The sequence below is a fragment of the Marmota flaviventris genome, chromosome 8, assembly GCF_047511675.1.
Source record: "Marmota flaviventris isolate mMarFla1 chromosome 8, mMarFla1.hap1, whole genome shotgun sequence".
Lineage (NCBI taxonomy): Eukaryota > Metazoa > Chordata > Mammalia > Rodentia > Sciuridae > Marmota > Marmota flaviventris.
Window position 1 is genome coordinate 63749810 of NC_092505.1, and position 20537 is coordinate 63770346.

The window sequence follows — 20537 nt, forward strand, 5'->3', positions numbered from 1 at the left end:
CTTGAGCTGCTTCCCTCTGCCACACTGTTCCACCATGATGTTCTGCCTTGAGTACTCCTGAGGAATGGAACCAGCTGTCTATGGACTGACACCTCTGAAACTGTGAGCCCCCAAATAAACTTTCCTCCTCTAAAATTGTTCTTGTCAGGACTTTAGTCACAGCAGAGAAAAAGCTGACTAAAATACAGGCACATTGACTTGGAGCTTCTTATTCAAGTGAAGTGATGTAATAAGTGGGTTGGATATATGACACAGGAACTCAGAGGAGGGGTTAGAGTTGGAGATTCAGTGTTTTTATTTCTGTGTGTGAATTTTACTTAGAATGTAAGGGTGCAGGGAGCAAAGAACGGACAGTGAGCAGTTTGGGTAGATAAATACACATGCCCTATGTTATTTAATGGATGTGAAAATGCTATTTCATTCATTCTGCCATTCTTGGAAAATCACTGGTATGCATGGCAAAGACGTACCAAGAGGACTACTTCCTGAGAACATATGTTTTATGATCTGTAAACAGACATGTATTATTATTTGCATAATAATATAAGACAGAGGGGAAAGATAAACATTCTGTATTTTAAATGTAGGGGAAATCCATATGCATTACAGTGAAGTAAAAGTTGAAGGTGGGGAAGATTTGAAGTAGGAGCAGTTATGGCATCCCAGAAAAGGAGAAGTCATAGCAGATATACAAAGAGTAAAAACTAGCTTTCTCTTTGTGGAGAAGCAAGGATGGAAAGTAAAGATGTCCCAGCATGATCAGAATTTGTGTTTGTGGAGTAAAAGGTCAGCATGAATTTATACAAGTTTGCTAGAGTTAAAGGATTTGAACTTGCTCTGTAGCTCACTGGTTCTCTGCTCCAGTGTATTTCAGAATCACTTTTGGAGTTCAAACTGCAAATGCCTGAGTATCATTCTGGAAATCTTTTGTATAGGTCTTGGAATGGCCATGGCATTTGTTTTTTCCACAGGCAGCCTGTTTCAGAACATTCCTCCTTTCTGAAGCTATGATTTCTTATTAGGATTAATGTTCCCACATATCCTGGAGCTATAAGTAGAGCTGTTTCTTGTAGCAGGAGCCCCTGGACTTTTAACACATTCTGAAGAATCATGGCTCAACTTTTTTTTTTCAAATCTCTGCCTAATTTTATTTTAGTACTAATTTATTATGTATCCTTTTCCTGTTTTATAACTTGGGACCACCTATAGTTTGTCATGGTTCCTATATTTTCTTTCTGCTTTAAAGTCTGCTGCAGAATGATGTATGGGTGGATATAGTGTAGGGGTAGTAAGAGCCCTGGAAAGGGGTGATTATCTTACAAGGAACTGTAGGAATGAAAAGTACCATAATTATTACATCAAATACCACTCAGGGAATTAGATTGCATTAAACTAAGTTCATCCTTATTTTCCTGAATGACTAACTTTGTGTGCCTAGTTTATTCTCTATAGCATCAACACCTATTAAGTGATAGAACATTAGTGAAACCAACAGTTTGAAAAATTCTAAAGAGCCAAAATATTATGCTGTGGGCCTAAATAATATAACATATTATTAATATTAATAGTAATCTATACTAAGGAGCCTGAATTAAAAGCAAAATTTAAGACTATAAAAAATAGGTTCAGAAGCCCTTTCCAAATTAAAATATTCCCTATTATTAACTCACAGCCCATTGATATTTTTGTAAGGTAAGTATAAAGTTAAAATACAGGGCTATTGAAGTGTTATTTATTTAAGAGATCTAGTATCTATTATAACTACATACTCAAAAAACTTAAGGTTTTAGAATTTGACTTTTTATAAAAACAGGAGAAGGAAGACTGCTAGGAACAAAAATGCCTAGAGAAAGTCACTTTTAAAACCTTTTGGGAAAAAGGCTTGTATAAATACATTTTTGCTGCTGGGTGCAGTGGAACTTGCCTGTAATCCCAGTGGTTCAGGAGGCTGAAACAGGATGATTGCAGGTCCAAAGCCAACCTAAGCAATGGTGAGGCACTAAGCAACTTAGTGAGACCTTGTCTCTAAATCAAATACAAAATAGGGTTGAGAATTCACTCAGTGTTGAGTGCCCCTGAGTTCAATCCTGGGTACCTCCCCAAATAAATAATAAATAAATATATTTTTTCTCTTAGCAATATTTTTAAAAGTCTTCACGTCACTAAGCAGTATTAAAAATATTATTTTTAATAACTGCATAGTATTCCAGTAAATTAATGTTCTATCATTTACTTAATCAACCCTTTTTTGTCAGATAAGATACCCAGTTTTTCACCATTACAATTAATGTCATGAGAAATCTTCTTGCTTGTAAATTTTTGCAAACATCTTTGATTATGTCCTTTAGATAAATTCCTAGAGGTGAAATTTCTGGTCAACAGTATTCATATCTTTTTAAGTTTATAATACATATTGATAAGATGTTCTACAGAGCACTGTACCAATTTTATTCTTTCTATGATAACATCTTAATGTTTCCCAAAGGAACTGATTCAAAACTATTGCTCTTTTCTGTGTCCTGTTTGGGCCACCAGTTGTAGCAGAAACTTAATTTACTCCTACCTCAAGGTTATACCTAGAGTTACCAAAACACTGTTGTAACTGAGACAGTTTAAAGTAATATAAAGTGACAGTAAGATTGGAATGTGTTCATTTCTTATGCCTGCTGTGTGCAAGCATTCTGCTTATCCTGGATCGCAGACAAGAGAAAGAAAGAAAAAGTTTTACCTCTCTAACTTGAACTAATTGATAACTCACAATGTGCTAGGCACTGAACTGAGCATTCGTGAGACTTGAATCCTGCCCTCTGAGCCCTTAACAATCCCATGCTCATGATTTATAAGGCCTAATAATAATTGTGGACTTTCAGGACAATGCCCTATGGTTAAATATTTAAGTCATGCAGTGTAGACAGATTACAGGACACCTGTGATCCACACATGCATGTGGATTCTCTGAATAAGTCTTGATATCCCTGACAACTGGGAGAAGGGGAAGTGTGAGTATTTACTTCAATCCTAGAGTAACACAGAAAAGGCAAGGGAATTCTGAGGGGATAAACAGGGGCAAGATGTAGACTAGAAATAAACAAAGGGGTAGGGGGAGAAAAATTCTACCTCTTCTCCCACCGTGTGCCCTCTGGGGGAGTCTATTAATCTCCTAGCAGGTTCCTCCATGGTATCTTGGAGTTCCTAAGATTTTCAGACTGTTTAGGAAAAGGCACGGCAGACTATTTTCTTGGAGGAAAATGGGAGAATATTTGAAATTGGGTTGGAATGAAAAATTTAAAAGGTTGCATGGACCTGGGACTTGAGGCTGTGTTAACTGACTGTAGTTTGTCAGGCTTCCAGTAGGTATAGTTGGGAATTCACTGAATGTGTGTGCCTATTCTAGTGCTTTGACTGAAAAGGTTCTCCCACAATTAACTTAGTTGGCTAAAGGGATGTAAAGTTAGTGGGACAATTGTAGCAGTGACACAAAAGTTTCAAATAGTCCTGAAAATTCATAATAAATGACATAGTGAAAATGTAAACAAGCCACTTAATAACATTTTAATGCTTGATTCTGATCTCTTAATTAAAATGTGCATAAAAGAAAACAATGGTGGAACATCTGTGTGTGTTATTGGGGTAGCAGGATTTATGCCGCACCCTCGGCTTTTTTGTTCACTTCTCAGTGTATGTGAAGTGGGAGGGTTGCCTCTTTGAGGCATGGTTACCCCTTTCAGCCCCACAGGGTCTCAGTTCCCATCCACCTTCTCTTGGTTGTGGTTATCTCCCCTTTTCTTTCCTCTTATATTAAATATTGTATGGCTTGTTCTTTTTCCTAAATTAAACTGCTCTCACCACTTGATCTAAAAGCCACTCTTCACCCCACCCCATAACCTAAACCCTGACCTAACCCTGACTTGCCCTCGTTATCTCAACAGATGTACACAGCATTACCTAATGTTTTTTGGCCTCAGTGAATAATCTCACAGAGCTTCAGGGAAAACATGGCCCTTTGTATCTGTGACCTTGAATCAGCTATTACTCAGCTGGACACTATGGGATTTAGATGTTAAAAGACAGAAATTCTATTCACCCCTGCTAGTGACTTTTTTATTATTACTATTATTGATTTGGGGGAATCTATCCCTGAGCTTCATTTTGCCCAATTGTTGTTAAATGGCAGCACCAGTATTCACAAAAGCAAAGTGCCTTCAGATCTTCCACTGAAAATGTTACACTATGAAATGCTTTTATTTCTGTCGTTACTTGCAACATACCTGATCACCAAAAAGTTCATCTTTGATTAAACCAGGATAAAAAGTACCTCACATCTCATGTTACTCCTGGGAGAGTTTCGTACTCTTTCTACAATAGAAAGTCACAGCCAAGTGGCCTTCCTAAACATATAACAATTAATATTTAATGCTCTCCTTTATGAGGGAGACATTGTGCTGGGACTATCTCTGTTCTTCATGATGTTCTTGCAAAATACATGCTTTTATTCTTTATTCCACAGTTGATGAAATGAAGATTCGGAGCAATTTAAGTGACATGAGTGAAGCTATATAGTAAATAAGTGGGAAACCTGTCTCTCTCCCTTAAGGCCATAATCTTTCGATACTCTCAGGCCCTATAGCATGATATTTCCCATTTCCTATAGACATGGGCTAGATGATGATCTGAAAGAGTTAAGTAAAATGTACCATTTGTGACAAATGTCTGAAAATTATTTTTATAACTTGGATTTAATTCACAAATAAAGAGTAATTATCAATATGTCACAGATGAAGAGCTGCATGTATGGATCAGTGTAATTTCCCAGCCTTGGCTTATGGTTGCAGTATGCCCCAGGGAGTTTCACAAATCCACATGGCATCTCCTGGTACTAGGTTCTGCTTTAGCCGACCAAAGTGTAAAACTCTGTGTTGGGATGACTCAACTTGTTACTATCTGAAGAGAGTTGTATAAAATTACATGCCATATGTAGACATCTTTTCTTTTCTGAATATGTCCTTAACCCTCGAGTAGGACTAAATGGGCTTTGTACTTTTTCCATGGGTGTTCGTTTGCTCCAAAAGAGGAAGAAGAAGAGCTGGGCTTTGGTTCTTTGTTCCTTTTGCTTTTTTCTCTTTGACTTCTTGTGCCCTGATTTCCCATCTGAATCAGTATTACCAGTTTACTCTGATCCTTCAATGAAATTACATAAAATGTTCATAAACTACAAATTATTAAGACTTTAAATCACATAAGACTACCCCTGGAGCAAAGTTTTTGGCCTGAATTTTGCATATTTCAGTTTTCTAGAGTGCATGGGATACTTTCTGGGCATAGTTAGCTTATGCATCCCTCATGGCCTTTTTTTCTTTTTTCCTCAGTCTGAGAGAGCCTCTGCTTTAGGCTTATTATATATCCTGAAACAGAGCAGATGTCAGATTATGAAATTGTTACTCCAAGCACTGTGGTGCACACCTGTAATCCTAGCAGCTTGAGAGGCTGAGGCAGGAGAATCACAAGTTCAAAGCCAACCTCAGCAATTTAATGAGACACTGTCTCAAAATAAAAATAAAAAGGGGTAGGGATGTGTCTCAGTGGTTAAGCACTCCTGGGTTCAATCACTGGTACAAAAAATAAAAATAAAAAGATTATTAGGCTGTGGTGGTGGTATGGGGTTTGATATGACATTCCAATGCATATTAAGAAGACATCCTAGTCTAGTTGGAAAAGTAGGCCCTTGAGCATCACAGGAGCTCATGGCTTCTCCTTACTAGCTATGTAGTTTCAGGTGAGTTATTTAAGTCACTACACCTATTTTTTTTAATCTGCAAAATAGGTATGAGTAATAATCCGTACTTTATAGACATATCGTATGGGTTAAATGGAATAGTACATGTATATTACTTAGAATAGTATCTGACGCTCAGTGAACATTGGTTGCTTATACGTAGCAAGAAAAGGGAAATAGGAAAGAATAGCAATTAGATAATAATAGCATTGTGTTTGAAAAAAATGATGTTTCATCATTTCAACTAGGCATGATAGAAAGAACTTTTGACTAGAAGGCCAATTCTTAGATTCTACTTCCAGTTCTGCAACTATAAAGCTGTAAACTCTGCATTTCACCTCTTAGTATTTCAGTTTCCTCCTCTCTAAAATGAGTGAGTGGGAATGCCTGGTCTCTATTTACTCATACAGTTTTGCTTTCAGAAGGCTTTTCTTTTCTCAGTCAATGACACATCGTACAACAGTGTATAAGTCTCAAGGCCAACAGCCAAGTTTGGCAGACAGGACTGTGGTTAAGCTATGCTTTTCCCTGTGCAACTATGTTTACATGTACATTTATGTGCTTCGTGTATTTGTCATGTGTCTGAGTATTTATGTACCTACAAGGTTGTTGAAGTAAGCACACTAGCATACATTCATACATTTTTTGTGGTATGTGTGTTTATATATAACACACACATATATATATACAGTATGTGTATATATATAAATATATGTCTGTGTGTATGAGAAACAGATGCACTGTAGGCAGATAAAGCAGATAAATATAGATCCAAATAGAAGCATAAGCATATAAATATAGACGTTATATAGCGTGAAAGCAAGCAGATCAGCACCATTTCATTATTGCTTGAAGTCTTTGTAATAAAAGAGTTGAAAATCAGTAACTGACATTGAAATTATTGACTGAATGACACTGACAGATCAGAAGGCACTATGTAAGGTAAGAAAATAACCTTTCTTTCAACTTTGAGGAGAAATTAGCAGGGAGATTTATTGCTTTTAATTATTTGATTTATGAAAGTTTTTAGATATCAGGTAGTGTTTTTAAGAGTATAGATATACCACTTCTCCTGAAAAGTACTATCAGACAACAAAAATAAATAAGAAAAGAAAACCTATTTCATTCTTGAGAAAAGATTTGGCAAAGGTGACACCTGGATTTCTTTTGTCCCCAGGCTATGATTTGCAACTCTTCTTGTTTCTAGGTTTGGACAGATGGGTTGTTTCATTCTACATTCTTCAGAGGGGCTTGTACAGAACAAGCCCCTCGAAAGTCTTTAAGGAAACCCACCTGAAGGAGATATTTTGAAGCATAAGGCCAGAGTCCCCATTGTTAAGTTATTGTTAAGCGGACGCTTGCAGTTGTGCTCAGTGAGTGTGTTGTGTGAGTAAAAATGGGCTTCCATCTGTTACTTTCATATCACTGTCTGTTCTCACCAGTCAAAATAATTGGTTGTGAGTTTTGCTGTATTTTGTTTTGTTTTAGTAAGGAGGATACTGTGAGTTATTTTTAGCTGGTTCAAGTAAACTGGATAATTTATTTTTTAATGTTGCAAGTTATATCTTACTCATGTGTTTAAATTTGATTTTCAAGAGGAAAGCATCCCCTCTTTTCCTCTCACCTACATCTGTTTCTCTAACAGATTTTCTCTCTTCTCTGGCTTTGTTGCAAGAGCACCCAGGGAGGCTAAAATTTGAAGTGATCTCTAGATGTGTACAGATACATAGCCTGCTTTTATCCAGTACCACAGACAGAGTGTTTGCTGTTGCTTAGTTTACCATGGCTTTTCCTGATGGGATGGGACAAGAGGGACAGCAGTGTGTTCCAGTTTTCTCTTTGGTGCTTCTTCTATATCAGGAGTTAATGTTTCTACCGTCCTGCTAAGAATCCAAGTTTAGACTTTGGGGAGGAGGGGGAGGAAGAAATGCCAAAGCAATAAGAATTCCCTGAAAGGTGAATGAATTGGTACTGGTACTGCCTAAAGACCTGTTCATTCTTTTCTCAAATCCTTTTGGCTATGGTTACTTTGTTGTTAATTTCTTTGCCAAATTATGATTTTAAAAATGTTTTCTAAAAAAGTGTCCCAGTGGTCTTGAGCATAATATACTGCGCCTTCGCGTACGCGCACAGACACACACACACACACACACACACACACACACACAGCTATGTAAGATTCATCCTCAAAATTTCATTGTGTGAATAAAATGGAGTATACTTTTTATTTTGTGTTATTTTGAAAGAATGCTTTCTACTAAGATGTAAATTTATAAATTGTACAAGGTTTCAGACTACAGACTTTTCAAAACTTCTGTTATTTACCAGATGAGTTCTAATATTATCTGGAACAAGTGTTTATTTATAAGAGAATATTATAAAATAATATATAAAATACCAAGTGAAGAAAACTCTGAAAAAATAATAGTTGTTTACCAAATTAAGAGAGTAAAACTTTTTTATCTTTATACAGACACACACAATCTCAACTAAAGCGCTATGACCTATTTTGCTTAAGAAATATTTTAAACTTAAAGTATAAGGAAATTATGTACATACATATTCTTGCTTTTTATTTGCTTCCTTTTCTCCTGGCTTAGCATATTTACGTTAGCCTAGTACTTTATAGTAATTGCCAGAAATTTTGGCAAGGAGAAAAAAATTATACACACACACACACACACACACACACAGAGAGAGAGAGAGAGAGAGAGAGACTGAAATTTTAATGTTGTATCAATCATTTGTGATTTTATATGCATATTTTTAAAATTTTTATCTAGTATAAATCTTTAAAGGAATTTTTAAAAACACTAAAATTAAAGAGTCCTAGGAGATTGTGTATTTCCTTTTCCAAGACAAAGAATATTTTCCAAATAAGTGTTCAGGTATTTGCCTCTAAATAAACAAGGATTTATCAAAACCAAGAGCAAAACAAGGACTAATTTTCTCCTAGGAGTCCTTTACCTTCCCACCACCTATTTGGAGCCTCAGTAACTCTTACCATCAGCATGGAGAATTTCAGGTTAGATGGCTTTATCTCCTGCTCCTGGCATTGTGGTATATTTGCAGTACATGTGGGTCCCAGAGTGACACAAACCCTGATTCAGACCTCACTCCCAACTTTTTAATTAGCTGTGTGCCCTTAGACACAATAGTACCAGATCTGTCACTAGGTTGCTAATCTATAAAACTTGGGCCAGTGCTAATTCACGATGTGTTTGCATTAAATGAAATAATATTCAGAATATGTGATATGTAGTATATGCTCAATAAATACTTGTTTCCTCTAGTCTACTAATGAAACATATGTTTGTGATTTTTTCCTACTTCCTTTCTTCACCATTATGGCAGAGTGTCATACTGGAGGTGTTAGACACTGTAGCCAATGCTAGAAAAATAGAAACAAGAGATTGTAAAGATTAATTATCTTGGGCTGGGGATGTGGCTCAAGCGGTAGCGCGCTCGCCTGGCATGCGTCCGGTCCGGGTTCGACCCTCAGCACCACATACAAACAACGATGTTGTGTCTGCCGAGAACTAAGAAATAAATATTAAAAAAAAAATTCTCTCTATCTCTATCTCTCTCGCTCTCTCTTTAAAAAAAAAAAAAAAAAAAGATTAATTATCTAATAAACACCAGAGAATGGGCTTATGAGGAAAAGAAGGTCTAAGGAAACCATCAGAAATTCCTCTCTCCTGTAATTGTAATGTTTTCTACAAAATGAGTTAGCAAACAGGAGTGGAGGAGCTTTCAACAAAGTAGAATGTAATGAAGTGATGTATATGAAGCCTTTAAAATAATAAGAATTCCTTTTATTGCCCATTCATATACCAGGTTAGATGTTAATGTCCTTTATTCTAGAGTATATATTGCTCACTCTGGTTCCTGTAGATTGTTTGTTGATTAGCACCTGCCACCTTTAGGGAAAGGTGTAAGGACCAAATGAAAATGTCATTGAGGGCTGGGGCTGTAGCTCGGTGTACAGCGCTTGCCTAGCATGTGTGAGGCACTGGGTTTGATCTTTAGCACCACATAAAAATAAAAAAAAATTAAATAAATGCATTTTGTCCATCTACAACTACAGAAAAAAATCCTTTTAGAAGTGTCATTGACATTGATGAATATTTGCTGTATTTTTTTTTTATGGAATAGGAAGGGGAAATGCCTTCTACTGTAAGATATTTGGAGGTGCATTTCAGCCCAGAGCTGACCATTTTAACTAAATTCTAAATCCCATACTTGTAAGGTTCATTAATGGAAACAATGTGCAATCTTAATTACAGTGATTCTGGGATCAATGCCCCCGCTATCCAGAGACTTACTTCTTAGATCTGAGTATCCTTTACCCTCCTCAGACTTCATATTCCATGTAACTACAATTTTAGTACATGTCTTTTCTGACTTTTTTGGAATTGAGAGTTTGGCCTGTATCATTGAGCCACATTAAACCATTGGGATTTCTGCCACTCTCCTCTTGTGGCAGAATCAGTCTCAAATATGTGTATCCATGCAATGGGAAAAAAAGTAAGAGGAAAAAGATAGGTGACCTGGCGTAGTGGAAAAATGAGTGATCTAGAGAGCCTTTGTTCTCCTTGATAAGATACTTTACACAGTGCCCTCATTGACAACACAGAGGTCTAGATGGCTAGAGCATTCTAGAAGGAATCCTGTAGCTGTTGTTCACCCTCAGTCAGCAATATCATGCTGCAATTGTTTTTTTCATTTTTAGTACATATCAAAAGCCTATTTATTATATATTACTGAATTTACCATTTTTTCCTCCCTTATAATTTCTGAGGATATCAAAGCACATTAACAAAAAAATAATAATTATTATTATTATAAAAAGGAAAAACTAAAATTGACTAAACAGCTGAAAAGTGAGAGAAAAGAAAGAATTTGAAGTCAGGAAAAGAAGATAGATATGAGCTAGATAAGGAAGTTCGAGATCAGGTGGCAAAGATTGTAGTCAAAGATCCAAAAAATAAGAGGAGGAAGAGGAAAAGCAACAATTTAAACAGCAGGCTCACATTTAAGATAAAAAATTAAGTATACGATAGCTTTGAGGTGAACATTTTACATAATGTAAGGACTTCTTGTCTTATAAAAGAATCCTTTGAAATCTTTCCCTATGGCATTTAAAATAAGATTCAGTTTATATACTTTGATTTAGTCTAGGCTGTGAAATAATGAACTGTAAGCTTTAGATACTAGTCCCAGCTCTATATCAAAATATATATATATATATATATATATATTCCTGAGAAAATTAATTCTGAGCCTCATGATCTTCATATATAAAATGAGGAGGACAGGCAAGTTCTCTTCCAGTTTCAAGAATCCTTGAGATGCAAAATCACATGGAATGATCTTGATGACATATTGCCAGAATGCTTATTGAAGTTGTTGAATCTGATTACATTAAACGGATGGCCAAAGTTTAAAAAAAAAAATGTTTTAAAGTTTTGACTGAAATGTGAATACTTAGTCCTAGACTATTAACAAAATGATGGCCCTTCTTTGTAAAAAGTAATATGGTTACCTTGTCAAGCATATTTAGTTGAATCTTCAGCTGAAATTTTTGAGAAATAGCAGTTGTGATACTTTCTCTAAAGGTCTTATTGTTCAGTTAACCGAAAGAAGGCACTTTCTAATTCAGAATTTATTTTTTTCTCATAAAACTCCTGTTTGACCAAGAAAATGGAAATCAGTACATTCTCGGTTGCCCTTCTATTAATTTAAATTTGCATAACCTAATCAAAACTCAACCTGCCTTGCCCCTCGACAAAAGCCATATTATCTTCCATTACTAAATGGCTACATTCTTCTCAGTATTTTTTAAAAGATGAATTATGTTGATATCCCATGATGTTTCCTTTATAATGTGTCCATGGAAAATTAAAATGGACTTTTCAGTGCCCAGGATTGAAATGAATAACATAGCCCAAAATGGCAGGTGGAAATGAACATAAAACTTTGCTGATGTTATCAGTATTATAATTTTTGTTAAGCTTTTTTTTCTAACAAAATGGAACTGAAGTCAACTGACTCCTACTAAATAACTGGCTGAAATATCCTTTACATCATTATTTTGCCTGCAGATTAAGAATAGAGTAGTACTGTTTAAGATTTCCTGTAAAATACTAGAATATGTTTTCTGAGACTTTTTAGAGCACCTTTCCAACAGAGATGTTTCTTCCAGAACCACTCAACAGTTTCAAGAAATATTTATTGAGCACAAAAGGGGTCAGCTAGTATTGGATGCTAGATATACAAATGTGTGCTATTGCCATTGGCACTTAAAGCATGTTTAGCAAATGGATGGAGTAGGCATTCCTTTAACGTTTTCTACTGAAATAAGTAAAAAGAGAAAACTAAACTCTTGTTCTTTCCTTAGGTTAACTCCTGTGATATTCCCCAGTCACTATTTATAACATATGTTCAGAAAAGAAACAAGTTCTTATCTATCTCTCTAGCTAACTGATAAATAAAGAGAATTTGTGCTTCTATCATTCACTTTTGTTTTTGTTCTTAGCCATCTTTCTGTACAGGAAGATCCAGACCTAGAGGTAGAAATGACTTCTCCCCTACTTTCTAGCCTGACCTTTGAAAAGTCAGTTTGTAGCACAGGAAGCACTTCATCCTTGGATGACTGGGAATATCTATACTGGTCCTGATGGAAAAGTCAAATGCCCTCTATAGACAAAATATAAGAAATTATTGTACAAGTATTGTCCATTAGTTTAGGGTTCTTCTTTATTTTTTCCATTTCTCTCTTATTATCCTATATTGGGTTGTTCTGATCAGCCAAATAATTATTTCCTTCAAAGTAGTATGTGATTTATTCAAAGATTTCTAAATATATTCCTTATGTATTCTTAAAGGAAATGGTAAAATATACTTTTCTTTGCCCTGACAATAGCCCTGTGTATCTCTCAAACAATATTTGCAAATAGGTAAACTAGTTGGACCAAAGCATTGGCTGTCAGAGACACAGATTCACAAATGCATTCAAATAATAAATAGGTGCATATGGAGAAGTCTGACAGTTTAGTGGAATTGCTTTCAAGTAATTTGACACATTTATACTTTCAAACATTTACCAGCCAGTAATCCTCATTAGAAATAGGATTGGAATATTGGGGTCACCAGCTCAAATCCATTTTTCTGAGACCTGAATAATAACCAAAAGTAAGAGCTAAAGGAAGTAAAAATAAACCTATCCCAAACATCAGAATTTTCAAAATAAGCTCTTTCTCATTCCCCTTGTTTTTTTTTTCCCTTTTTTGTGCCCCCTCTCACCCTGTCCTTTTCTTTTTCTTTTTACTCCACCCCCCTATTCCATTCTTTTTAGTGTTCTGAATTCATTAGATAGCATAGTGTAAATCAATAGTAAACGCTAACCGCCTACTCTGTACTCAGTTACGCAACATCGCATAACCGGTACACAGAGACAAAAAGGGAAAAAGCACACACAGCCTTTACATTCACGAGCTCTTGCATAATTTTACTTTTCCACAGCCAAAAAGAAAAAAAAAAGGAAATAACAGATGGGGAAACTTACAGTTTTTTTCCCTTTTCTCAGACTGTTTAGAAGGGAGTTAGTTAGCATCTAGGGCCATTTCTAGTTGCCCTAGGCTGCAGCAAAACATCCCATAATTGTCAGTGCCTTAACTGGCTTTAAAACAAGACTTTGTGACCCTCTGTGATGTGATGAATTTTCCAGGTAATTTAAGACTGAAATAATTTTGAGGTGTTTTCATTTATTTTATGAAAAATCAAAAGTATGCTAAGCATGAAATTAATTTTAAAACAGAGGATAAGAAAGATTGTGTGTGTGTGTGTGTGTGTGTGAGAGAGAGAGAGAGAGAGAGAGAGCAAGCGCGCATGAGTTTTCACTTGAAATGTATCCTGATGTAATATTTATGTAAAAAGGCAGTTATATAAACTCATCTTTCTCTTGTTTTTTACTTTCTCTGTATAAAGCTCTATTTTTGTTTTTTCTCATGACAAAGTACATTCAAACCCCAAAGCCTTAATGAAAGAGAAAACATTTAGATGCTACAACAGGGACACTTAATTCAAACTCCCTATAGAATTCCTCCCTTAAAGGACACTTCTATTTAAGAACCTGTGGTTTCTGGAATTCTCATTTAGAACTTTCTGTCACTCTAGTCCCTAGAACACCTTTAGATTCTTCATACTGACTTTCTTTAAATCTTAAATGTATAATAAAAGTGTTCTCTCTCTCTCTCTCTCTCTCTCTCTCTAACTTTTCACCCCCTTCTCACAACCTCCACTTTTTTTTTCACTGAAGTAACTCCCTTCCCAGCTTAAATGGGAACACTGTGAGATTTGTATGTGATTTATCAGTCTTTCTTCCCTATTATAATATTTTGTTTCACTTAACTGACTAGTGTCCTCTGGGAACCAGGCATTTGTCTGATAAAGAAGGTTGGAGAAATTTTTGGTTTAGTTTTGTTTTTCCTTTCTATTATCTATTGACTGCTTATAAAATGGATATAAAATGATACAGAACCTAGTACTAGGCACTGGTAGAGATCTATTAGAAGGAATTGTGTGTAATAGTGATTTCGATTATTTTTAATGCAATCATAGAAAGTAGAAGGTGGGTGGAAAAGAGGATAAATATAATCATTCATGTATGAGTAGGAACTATTGAGGTACTTCCTCTCCTTGTATTTGGGATCATCTTCACTTTTTAAAATCGTACTTCACTTCTGGACATTAAAGCTGTGAGAAATTAATTTAATTTTTCTGAAGGTGTGAAGTGTTTTTCCTTTATTGTTTTAAAGTTCTAGACTATCTCATAATTTTTAAAAACTTTTTCTGATGTGTTAGCTATAAAGCCAGAATAGTTTTATCTGGTATTATGAGTTTCATTGCCTGAATGTGGTGTGGTGGCACTGGCCTCCAACAACTGACTATTCAAGATCATTGGGATTATCATGTCTCTGATTTATGATGATATAGAGACATATTTTTTCATCTTAATATGAATAATAACTAAACTAGTGTATGTTTTAAATTTTTTATTAATTTATTTCCTTTCAACCTTTTTTTAACAGAATACATAACTCAGAGATTTGTTTGTGGAAAAATAATGAAATAAATATTGGCCAGAATAGTCTAGTGTTTAACCAGGAAATCATATTCATACATGTATTTTTTCTAAATGTCCCTCTACATGTAATATAGCTTAGTTTGGATTTCAATATGTTATTTTTATGTTGTCACCTGATTATCAAAAAATAAAATTCAGCCTCATTTTTCATTTCTGTTGGCATAGTGGTGCTTTCTAATGTTGCAACAAAACCTTGGACACTGGCTTATATTCTCAAGCAGAATCACTTCAGTTGTACCTGCACATACATAGTACCTTAATAAATATGTTTGTGTTTTAGAAAAATGTAAAATTCATTCTATGTAATGGAATTTTACCATGATTAATAATCTGTAAATAGGGTCTTATATTTTTGTGTATAATTCTACATACAAAATTATTTCTACTTAGGAAATTATTCTAAGTACCCTAATTTTCAAATGGGTTGCCTAGATTTGAAACAAACAAACAAAACAAACCTAGATTTCTAAAGGACAAAGGGATCCACATTTTTGTGGTTATCAAAAACAGTTGGAGGCATCTGAATATTAAAGATGAGGAGGAAATATCTGAAGTTATCCCCTGTTTCCCTTTGTCAGAATATCTTCCATTTCCATCTTAATTGTTTTTCAGACTCTGAACCTGCAGACAAGGCAGGATTGACCTTTCAAAATCCAATGTATGGCAATAGCATCTACTCAGCCCTAATTTTTTGGGGGGAGGCGGTTAACTTTATTCATTCATTCATTCATTCATTCATTCATTCTAATCAATTATACATGACAGCAGAATGCCCTTCAATTCATTGTACACAAATTCAGCCCTCATATTCTGTTGTAACCACAATCCTGGGAACATATAGGTTACTTGTTCCTCCCAAAGCATTCAAAAGCTAGGGAGAGCTTTAAACACTAATTTTTCTTAAGTCCTTCAAAACTCTTCAAACCTCCTTTCCCTCCTCCTTGCTTTTGGCAGTGTGATAGATGTTTCCTAATGTTTCAACAAGAACCTCAGTTACTGACTTCCCTTCTCAAGCAGGATCACTTCAGTTGTGCCTGACACATAGTAGCAGCTTCATAAATATTTTCTGTTTTGGTGAGCTGATGAGGGACCTGCTGTGGCTGTTCCCTCGGAGCTTATAGCAGGTAAGCAGTAAGCCCTGCGAGTAATAAAAGGGTAAGTGAAAATTGGATATGGAGGTCTTCAGATCCTAGAAGTGGACATGTTATACCATTTAATGATTAAGTCCTTATCTCATCTTTATCTTCATAAAAGTAGTGAGTTTCTGACGGCAATTTTCCATCTTTCATAAAGGTCCTTTTTAGCGGTCAGTGCTACATAGACTATTGGCTCATTTAAAATAATAATTTTTGGCAAGCTACCTTGGTTATCCTCATTAAATTTCATATGCAAATGTGTTAGATACTTAAGATTCTGGCTCTCAAATATATTCCTCTTGCACTCTGCCACAGGGTCCTTTGAATCTTGGCTCTTCTCATTTCCTCTGAACAATTATTTTTGGACTTCTTTTATTTACATAGGTCCTAGGATGATATCTATACAGAAATTTTATGTGGATTGATTCTTTTACATAGTATTTCATTACTTTTAGCTACAGAAATTTCTGATCTTTCAAAATCAGTTTTGTCATCGTGTTATTCATTTTCAAGGCTTCCATTGTGGTGGTAGTATAGGAAGATGAGGGCATCGCTTGGTAAAACCACCTGTGGCTCATAATTTTAAAGGCATTGAAAAGCAAAGCCTGGGGAATTATTAACAGGCTGCAGCTTGTTAGCCAAGCAATTTTTAAAATGCAGATTATATAATATTGGAGGACTTTGTTGCTCCACAGTAGAAGCTTTTTAAATGTTAATTTGGAGTTTGTTTTGTTGTTCTGTGACTTAGCATAAAAGGTTTTAGTTTTAAAAGGTTTCAGTTCACTCGTTCCATTTGTCTTACCGAACTCAGAATACAATACTATACATTTATTTATACTCATGAAGAAGGATAAGGCCAGTAACTCACAACTCATGAAACCAGGGGTAAATAACCCATAGCTTGTTCTCCCACCATTGCCACAATATTTATATCCAGAACACAGTAGCAAACAACCAAAAACAAGGAAAAAACAGTTTGTTTTTATTTATAAAATGTTTAATCAAAAGTACAGTAAAGTTCAAATGGAGCTGCAAATCCTAGTGGTTCACAATGGTTTGATTTATTTTTTTAACAGACCATGGATAATTAACCATAAAACATAACTTTCTCAATACAAGTTACAGTGAATTGCAGAAATGGGCAGCAAGTCATTCATAACTGGTTGCAACTGGTTAGAGACCTTCAAGTTAAACATGCAGACGGTTACAAAAGCTACTTTTTTAGTACACAATTTTATTTTCACTTCCAAACAGAAACATCTTTTACTTTCTATAAAATATCACTGGGTCAGTGTCCCAAATCAAGTAACAAATGGATTATTTTCTATGACTGCCATGTTGTTATACATTTATTAAAATTTATTAAAATGTATTACTTTTATTTTTAAATTGTGTTTTTCTTTCTTTTCATTTCAGAATCTTTTATCATCACTAACTGGATATTCCTCACAACACTGCTGGCTGGTAAGTAATGCTCATTATCTTTAGAAGGTAGTCCAAAATATTGAGGTGAAAAGAAAAATATATTTCTACCAACTTCAGAAAAAAATGAAACCTAATGGCTGTGGTGCATCTACTGCCTTAAGTACTAAATTTGAACAGAACACCTTTTGGCATTATTAACAGGTAGAATTTTTATATCCTGCTGTATTTTGAAATACGATTATTTAGAAAGATAAGAAACCTGATCCCCAAAACCCATTGTCAAAGATACTGGCAAAATTTTTGAATGACTTTGCTACACGGGGCTGGAAGTAGCCAAAGGACTTGTGTAAAGTCTCTCCAGAAAGAGATTTTTCAAAGGAGACTCCTGTGGGCAGGAAGGGTGAGAGGGTGAATATGGGAACTGATCTTTATGTGGAACATTGAATGTTTTGGCATTAAGCAAACACACACAAACCCCTCCAAAGTGTGATTCTTTAAACTTTTCATTAATATTCTATAATATTCTGAAAATTTGAAATGCATTTGCTTCATTTGGCTCAATCTCAAAAGCAGATATGATTATTCTTACATATGCCCACAAACAGAAGGAAAGAATACCCTTAGGGACATGAATAAGACCCCTCCCACCACCACCAATCTTTACTAATTAAGGAAGAGGACCAAGATCAGAGCTGCAAGTAAGCATCACTTTTAGGTTTTGTCTTTCTGTCTTTTAGTGAGAATTTGTAAAATTTCAAAAATGTTGGCATTGTGACTTCCTAGAATTCTTGATATTTCAGTGGCTAGGAGGAAAGTGCTGGTCAAAACTAAGGGTATATTGGTAAATCATCCTCAAGTTATATACAGCCTGAAGATCTAAGTTTGCTAGAGCTTGGCCTGCATTGAAATGCACTGGCAAATATTCTGGAGAGGGAGGAGGAGGGAAGGAGTGACTTGCCTGGCATCTGACTATGCTGTGCCTGGCTCCTACCAGGGCTATTTAGTCATGAACATCATATTCATCCAAACCTTTAAAAGTTACACTCTTGACTTCATTTTATATGAATGTGCATAAAATGAGGAAAATAATCTCTTAGGGTAATAAAGATAGCTTTGTAATAAGGACTTTCCATATCCATTGCACATGATCCATAGTTGTCACTATTTTGTTGTTTATAATTCTGTTGCTCATCTATCTCTGACTCTCTGAGCATATCCATCTCGCCACTGAAGGCCACAAGCCTTCAGGATTTTAACTCCCTCTCTCTCCCCACTCCCATGCTTTACTTGTTACACTGCCCAGAAAGAAACTCCTATCAGTGGGAGCCTCAGAAACTCAAGGGACAGGCTTATTTTGGTAACTTTAATTTGTAACTCCCTTTGCATTCATCACAAAAAGATCTGATCACAAAAGGGCCTGAATTTCCCCCTCTTGCTGGTTTGCAAAGAAGCCATTTCCTCTCCTATTTCTTCCAAGGCACAGAAAGCTCCTTATGTTTCTATGATCAGATAAAATCTGTATCGATGTTTCTTTTCCTCTGGGTGTATTTCACTTCGAGGTATGAAGATTTAAGCTATCAGGGCAATGCTGTGTGTTTGCAGTTTCTCTGTTTTAGTAAATGAAAACTTCCTTGGGAAAGGAGAGCACATCTTTTCCACATCTTTTTCATTTTCAAATGATACATGCTCATTAAAAATAATTTGGAAAAATACATAAGAATAAAATGAAGAAAAATTAATGATTTCTATAATTTAAATTCAGTCATCAAAAATTATTTTATTTTTTACTCTCTTTTTCCCTGAGGATATATATATATTTTAAACATGCCGTAATCATACTTTCTATATAAATTTTGTCTTGCTTTCAAAATTTAACCTAAGAATTTTATAATAATTACATAGACCTTATAGAAATTTTTACTTTTCCTGAAGAGGAATAGCTCATTTAACCTAAATATCCAATAAGAGTGTTATTATTGTTATTTACTTTTTATGTCCCCCAAATTAATCTAAATGAATGAGTCCATAAATAATGAATAAATAAATGAAAGCTCAAATCAGTATATACACTTATGTTTATTTTATGAAAATTTTCAAATACATGAATGTAAACAGAGTACTGTAACTAACTCCAGTCAGTCAGTGACTGACTCAGGACCTATCCTGCTATACCACAAAGTTATTTTGAAGCAACTCCAGACATCATGGCATTTAATTCATTACTGTTTCAGGCTCATCAGGACATATTTACATGTTAATGTTCAAACATTCAGATAAATAGTTTTAATCATTGTATACAGCAGTATTTTTCCTTCTTATTTACATATTTTCTAATGTGTAACGGTTGATTATAAAATCTCATTTGTGTGTTTCATAATATTCTTAGGCACATCTGTAAGCCAATAGGCAGTTTGGTTGACTAGAGAGACATTTCACAGACTTGGCTAGGTTTCTTGGGGGAAAGAACTGTCTTTCTTTTGGTACTTCTTTAACTTGACTCAAATTTAAGATGAGAATTATCATGCCAAACCTGTGTTGCCTTAATTATACTCGTTAGTAGACATATGCATGTATGTGTACAATTCTTTGTCCGAGATAAAAGGAAAATGTAGTCTTCTGACTATTGGGGAGTCTTCTGATTACTACAGTCTTCCTGCAGCCAACCCTTACTAAATATAACAAACATACTTAAACCAAATGTACTGCGTACTCAAAAATTTATAGTTTTTAAATTTATTGATAGAAATGAAAAGTATGTATTGGGTACATGGAACTTTTAGGAAGTCTGTAAAGAGGGGAATTATATAATAATAGTCTGAGTTGTGTTCTTTAAAAAACACTATGTTTGAGGGGAAGGAGAAAGTGCATGGTAGAACAATGCCTGAATATATTGCGCTAGTGTGTTCTTATAATGTTTTACAGGACCGTATATATAGCCAGCTTGCCATGGCTAAACCAGTTCTTTCACACAAAGAACTCCACAGATGAGGAATTCTCTGTTCAAATGAGGCTCTTTGTAGAAAACCTTTCTGCAGAGTTTGGTCTTGTCTCACTG

The 20537-nt window shown here is 35.1% G+C and overlaps 1 protein-coding gene across 15 annotated transcripts in view; it reads left to right on the plus strand.

The window, feature by feature from the left end:
* Window positions 1–20537, plus strand: part of Zbtb20 (zinc finger and BTB domain containing 20) — an 806989-nt gene that overhangs the window by 428535 nt on the left and 357917 nt on the right. For all 15 annotated transcript variants that reach the window (XM_071615331.1, XM_071615319.1, XM_071615317.1 and 12 more), the window contains one exon: window positions 17474–17521. The gene's annotated coding sequence lies outside the window, so the exon portion shown is untranslated. The remainder of the gene's footprint in view (window positions 1–17473; window positions 17522–20537) is intronic.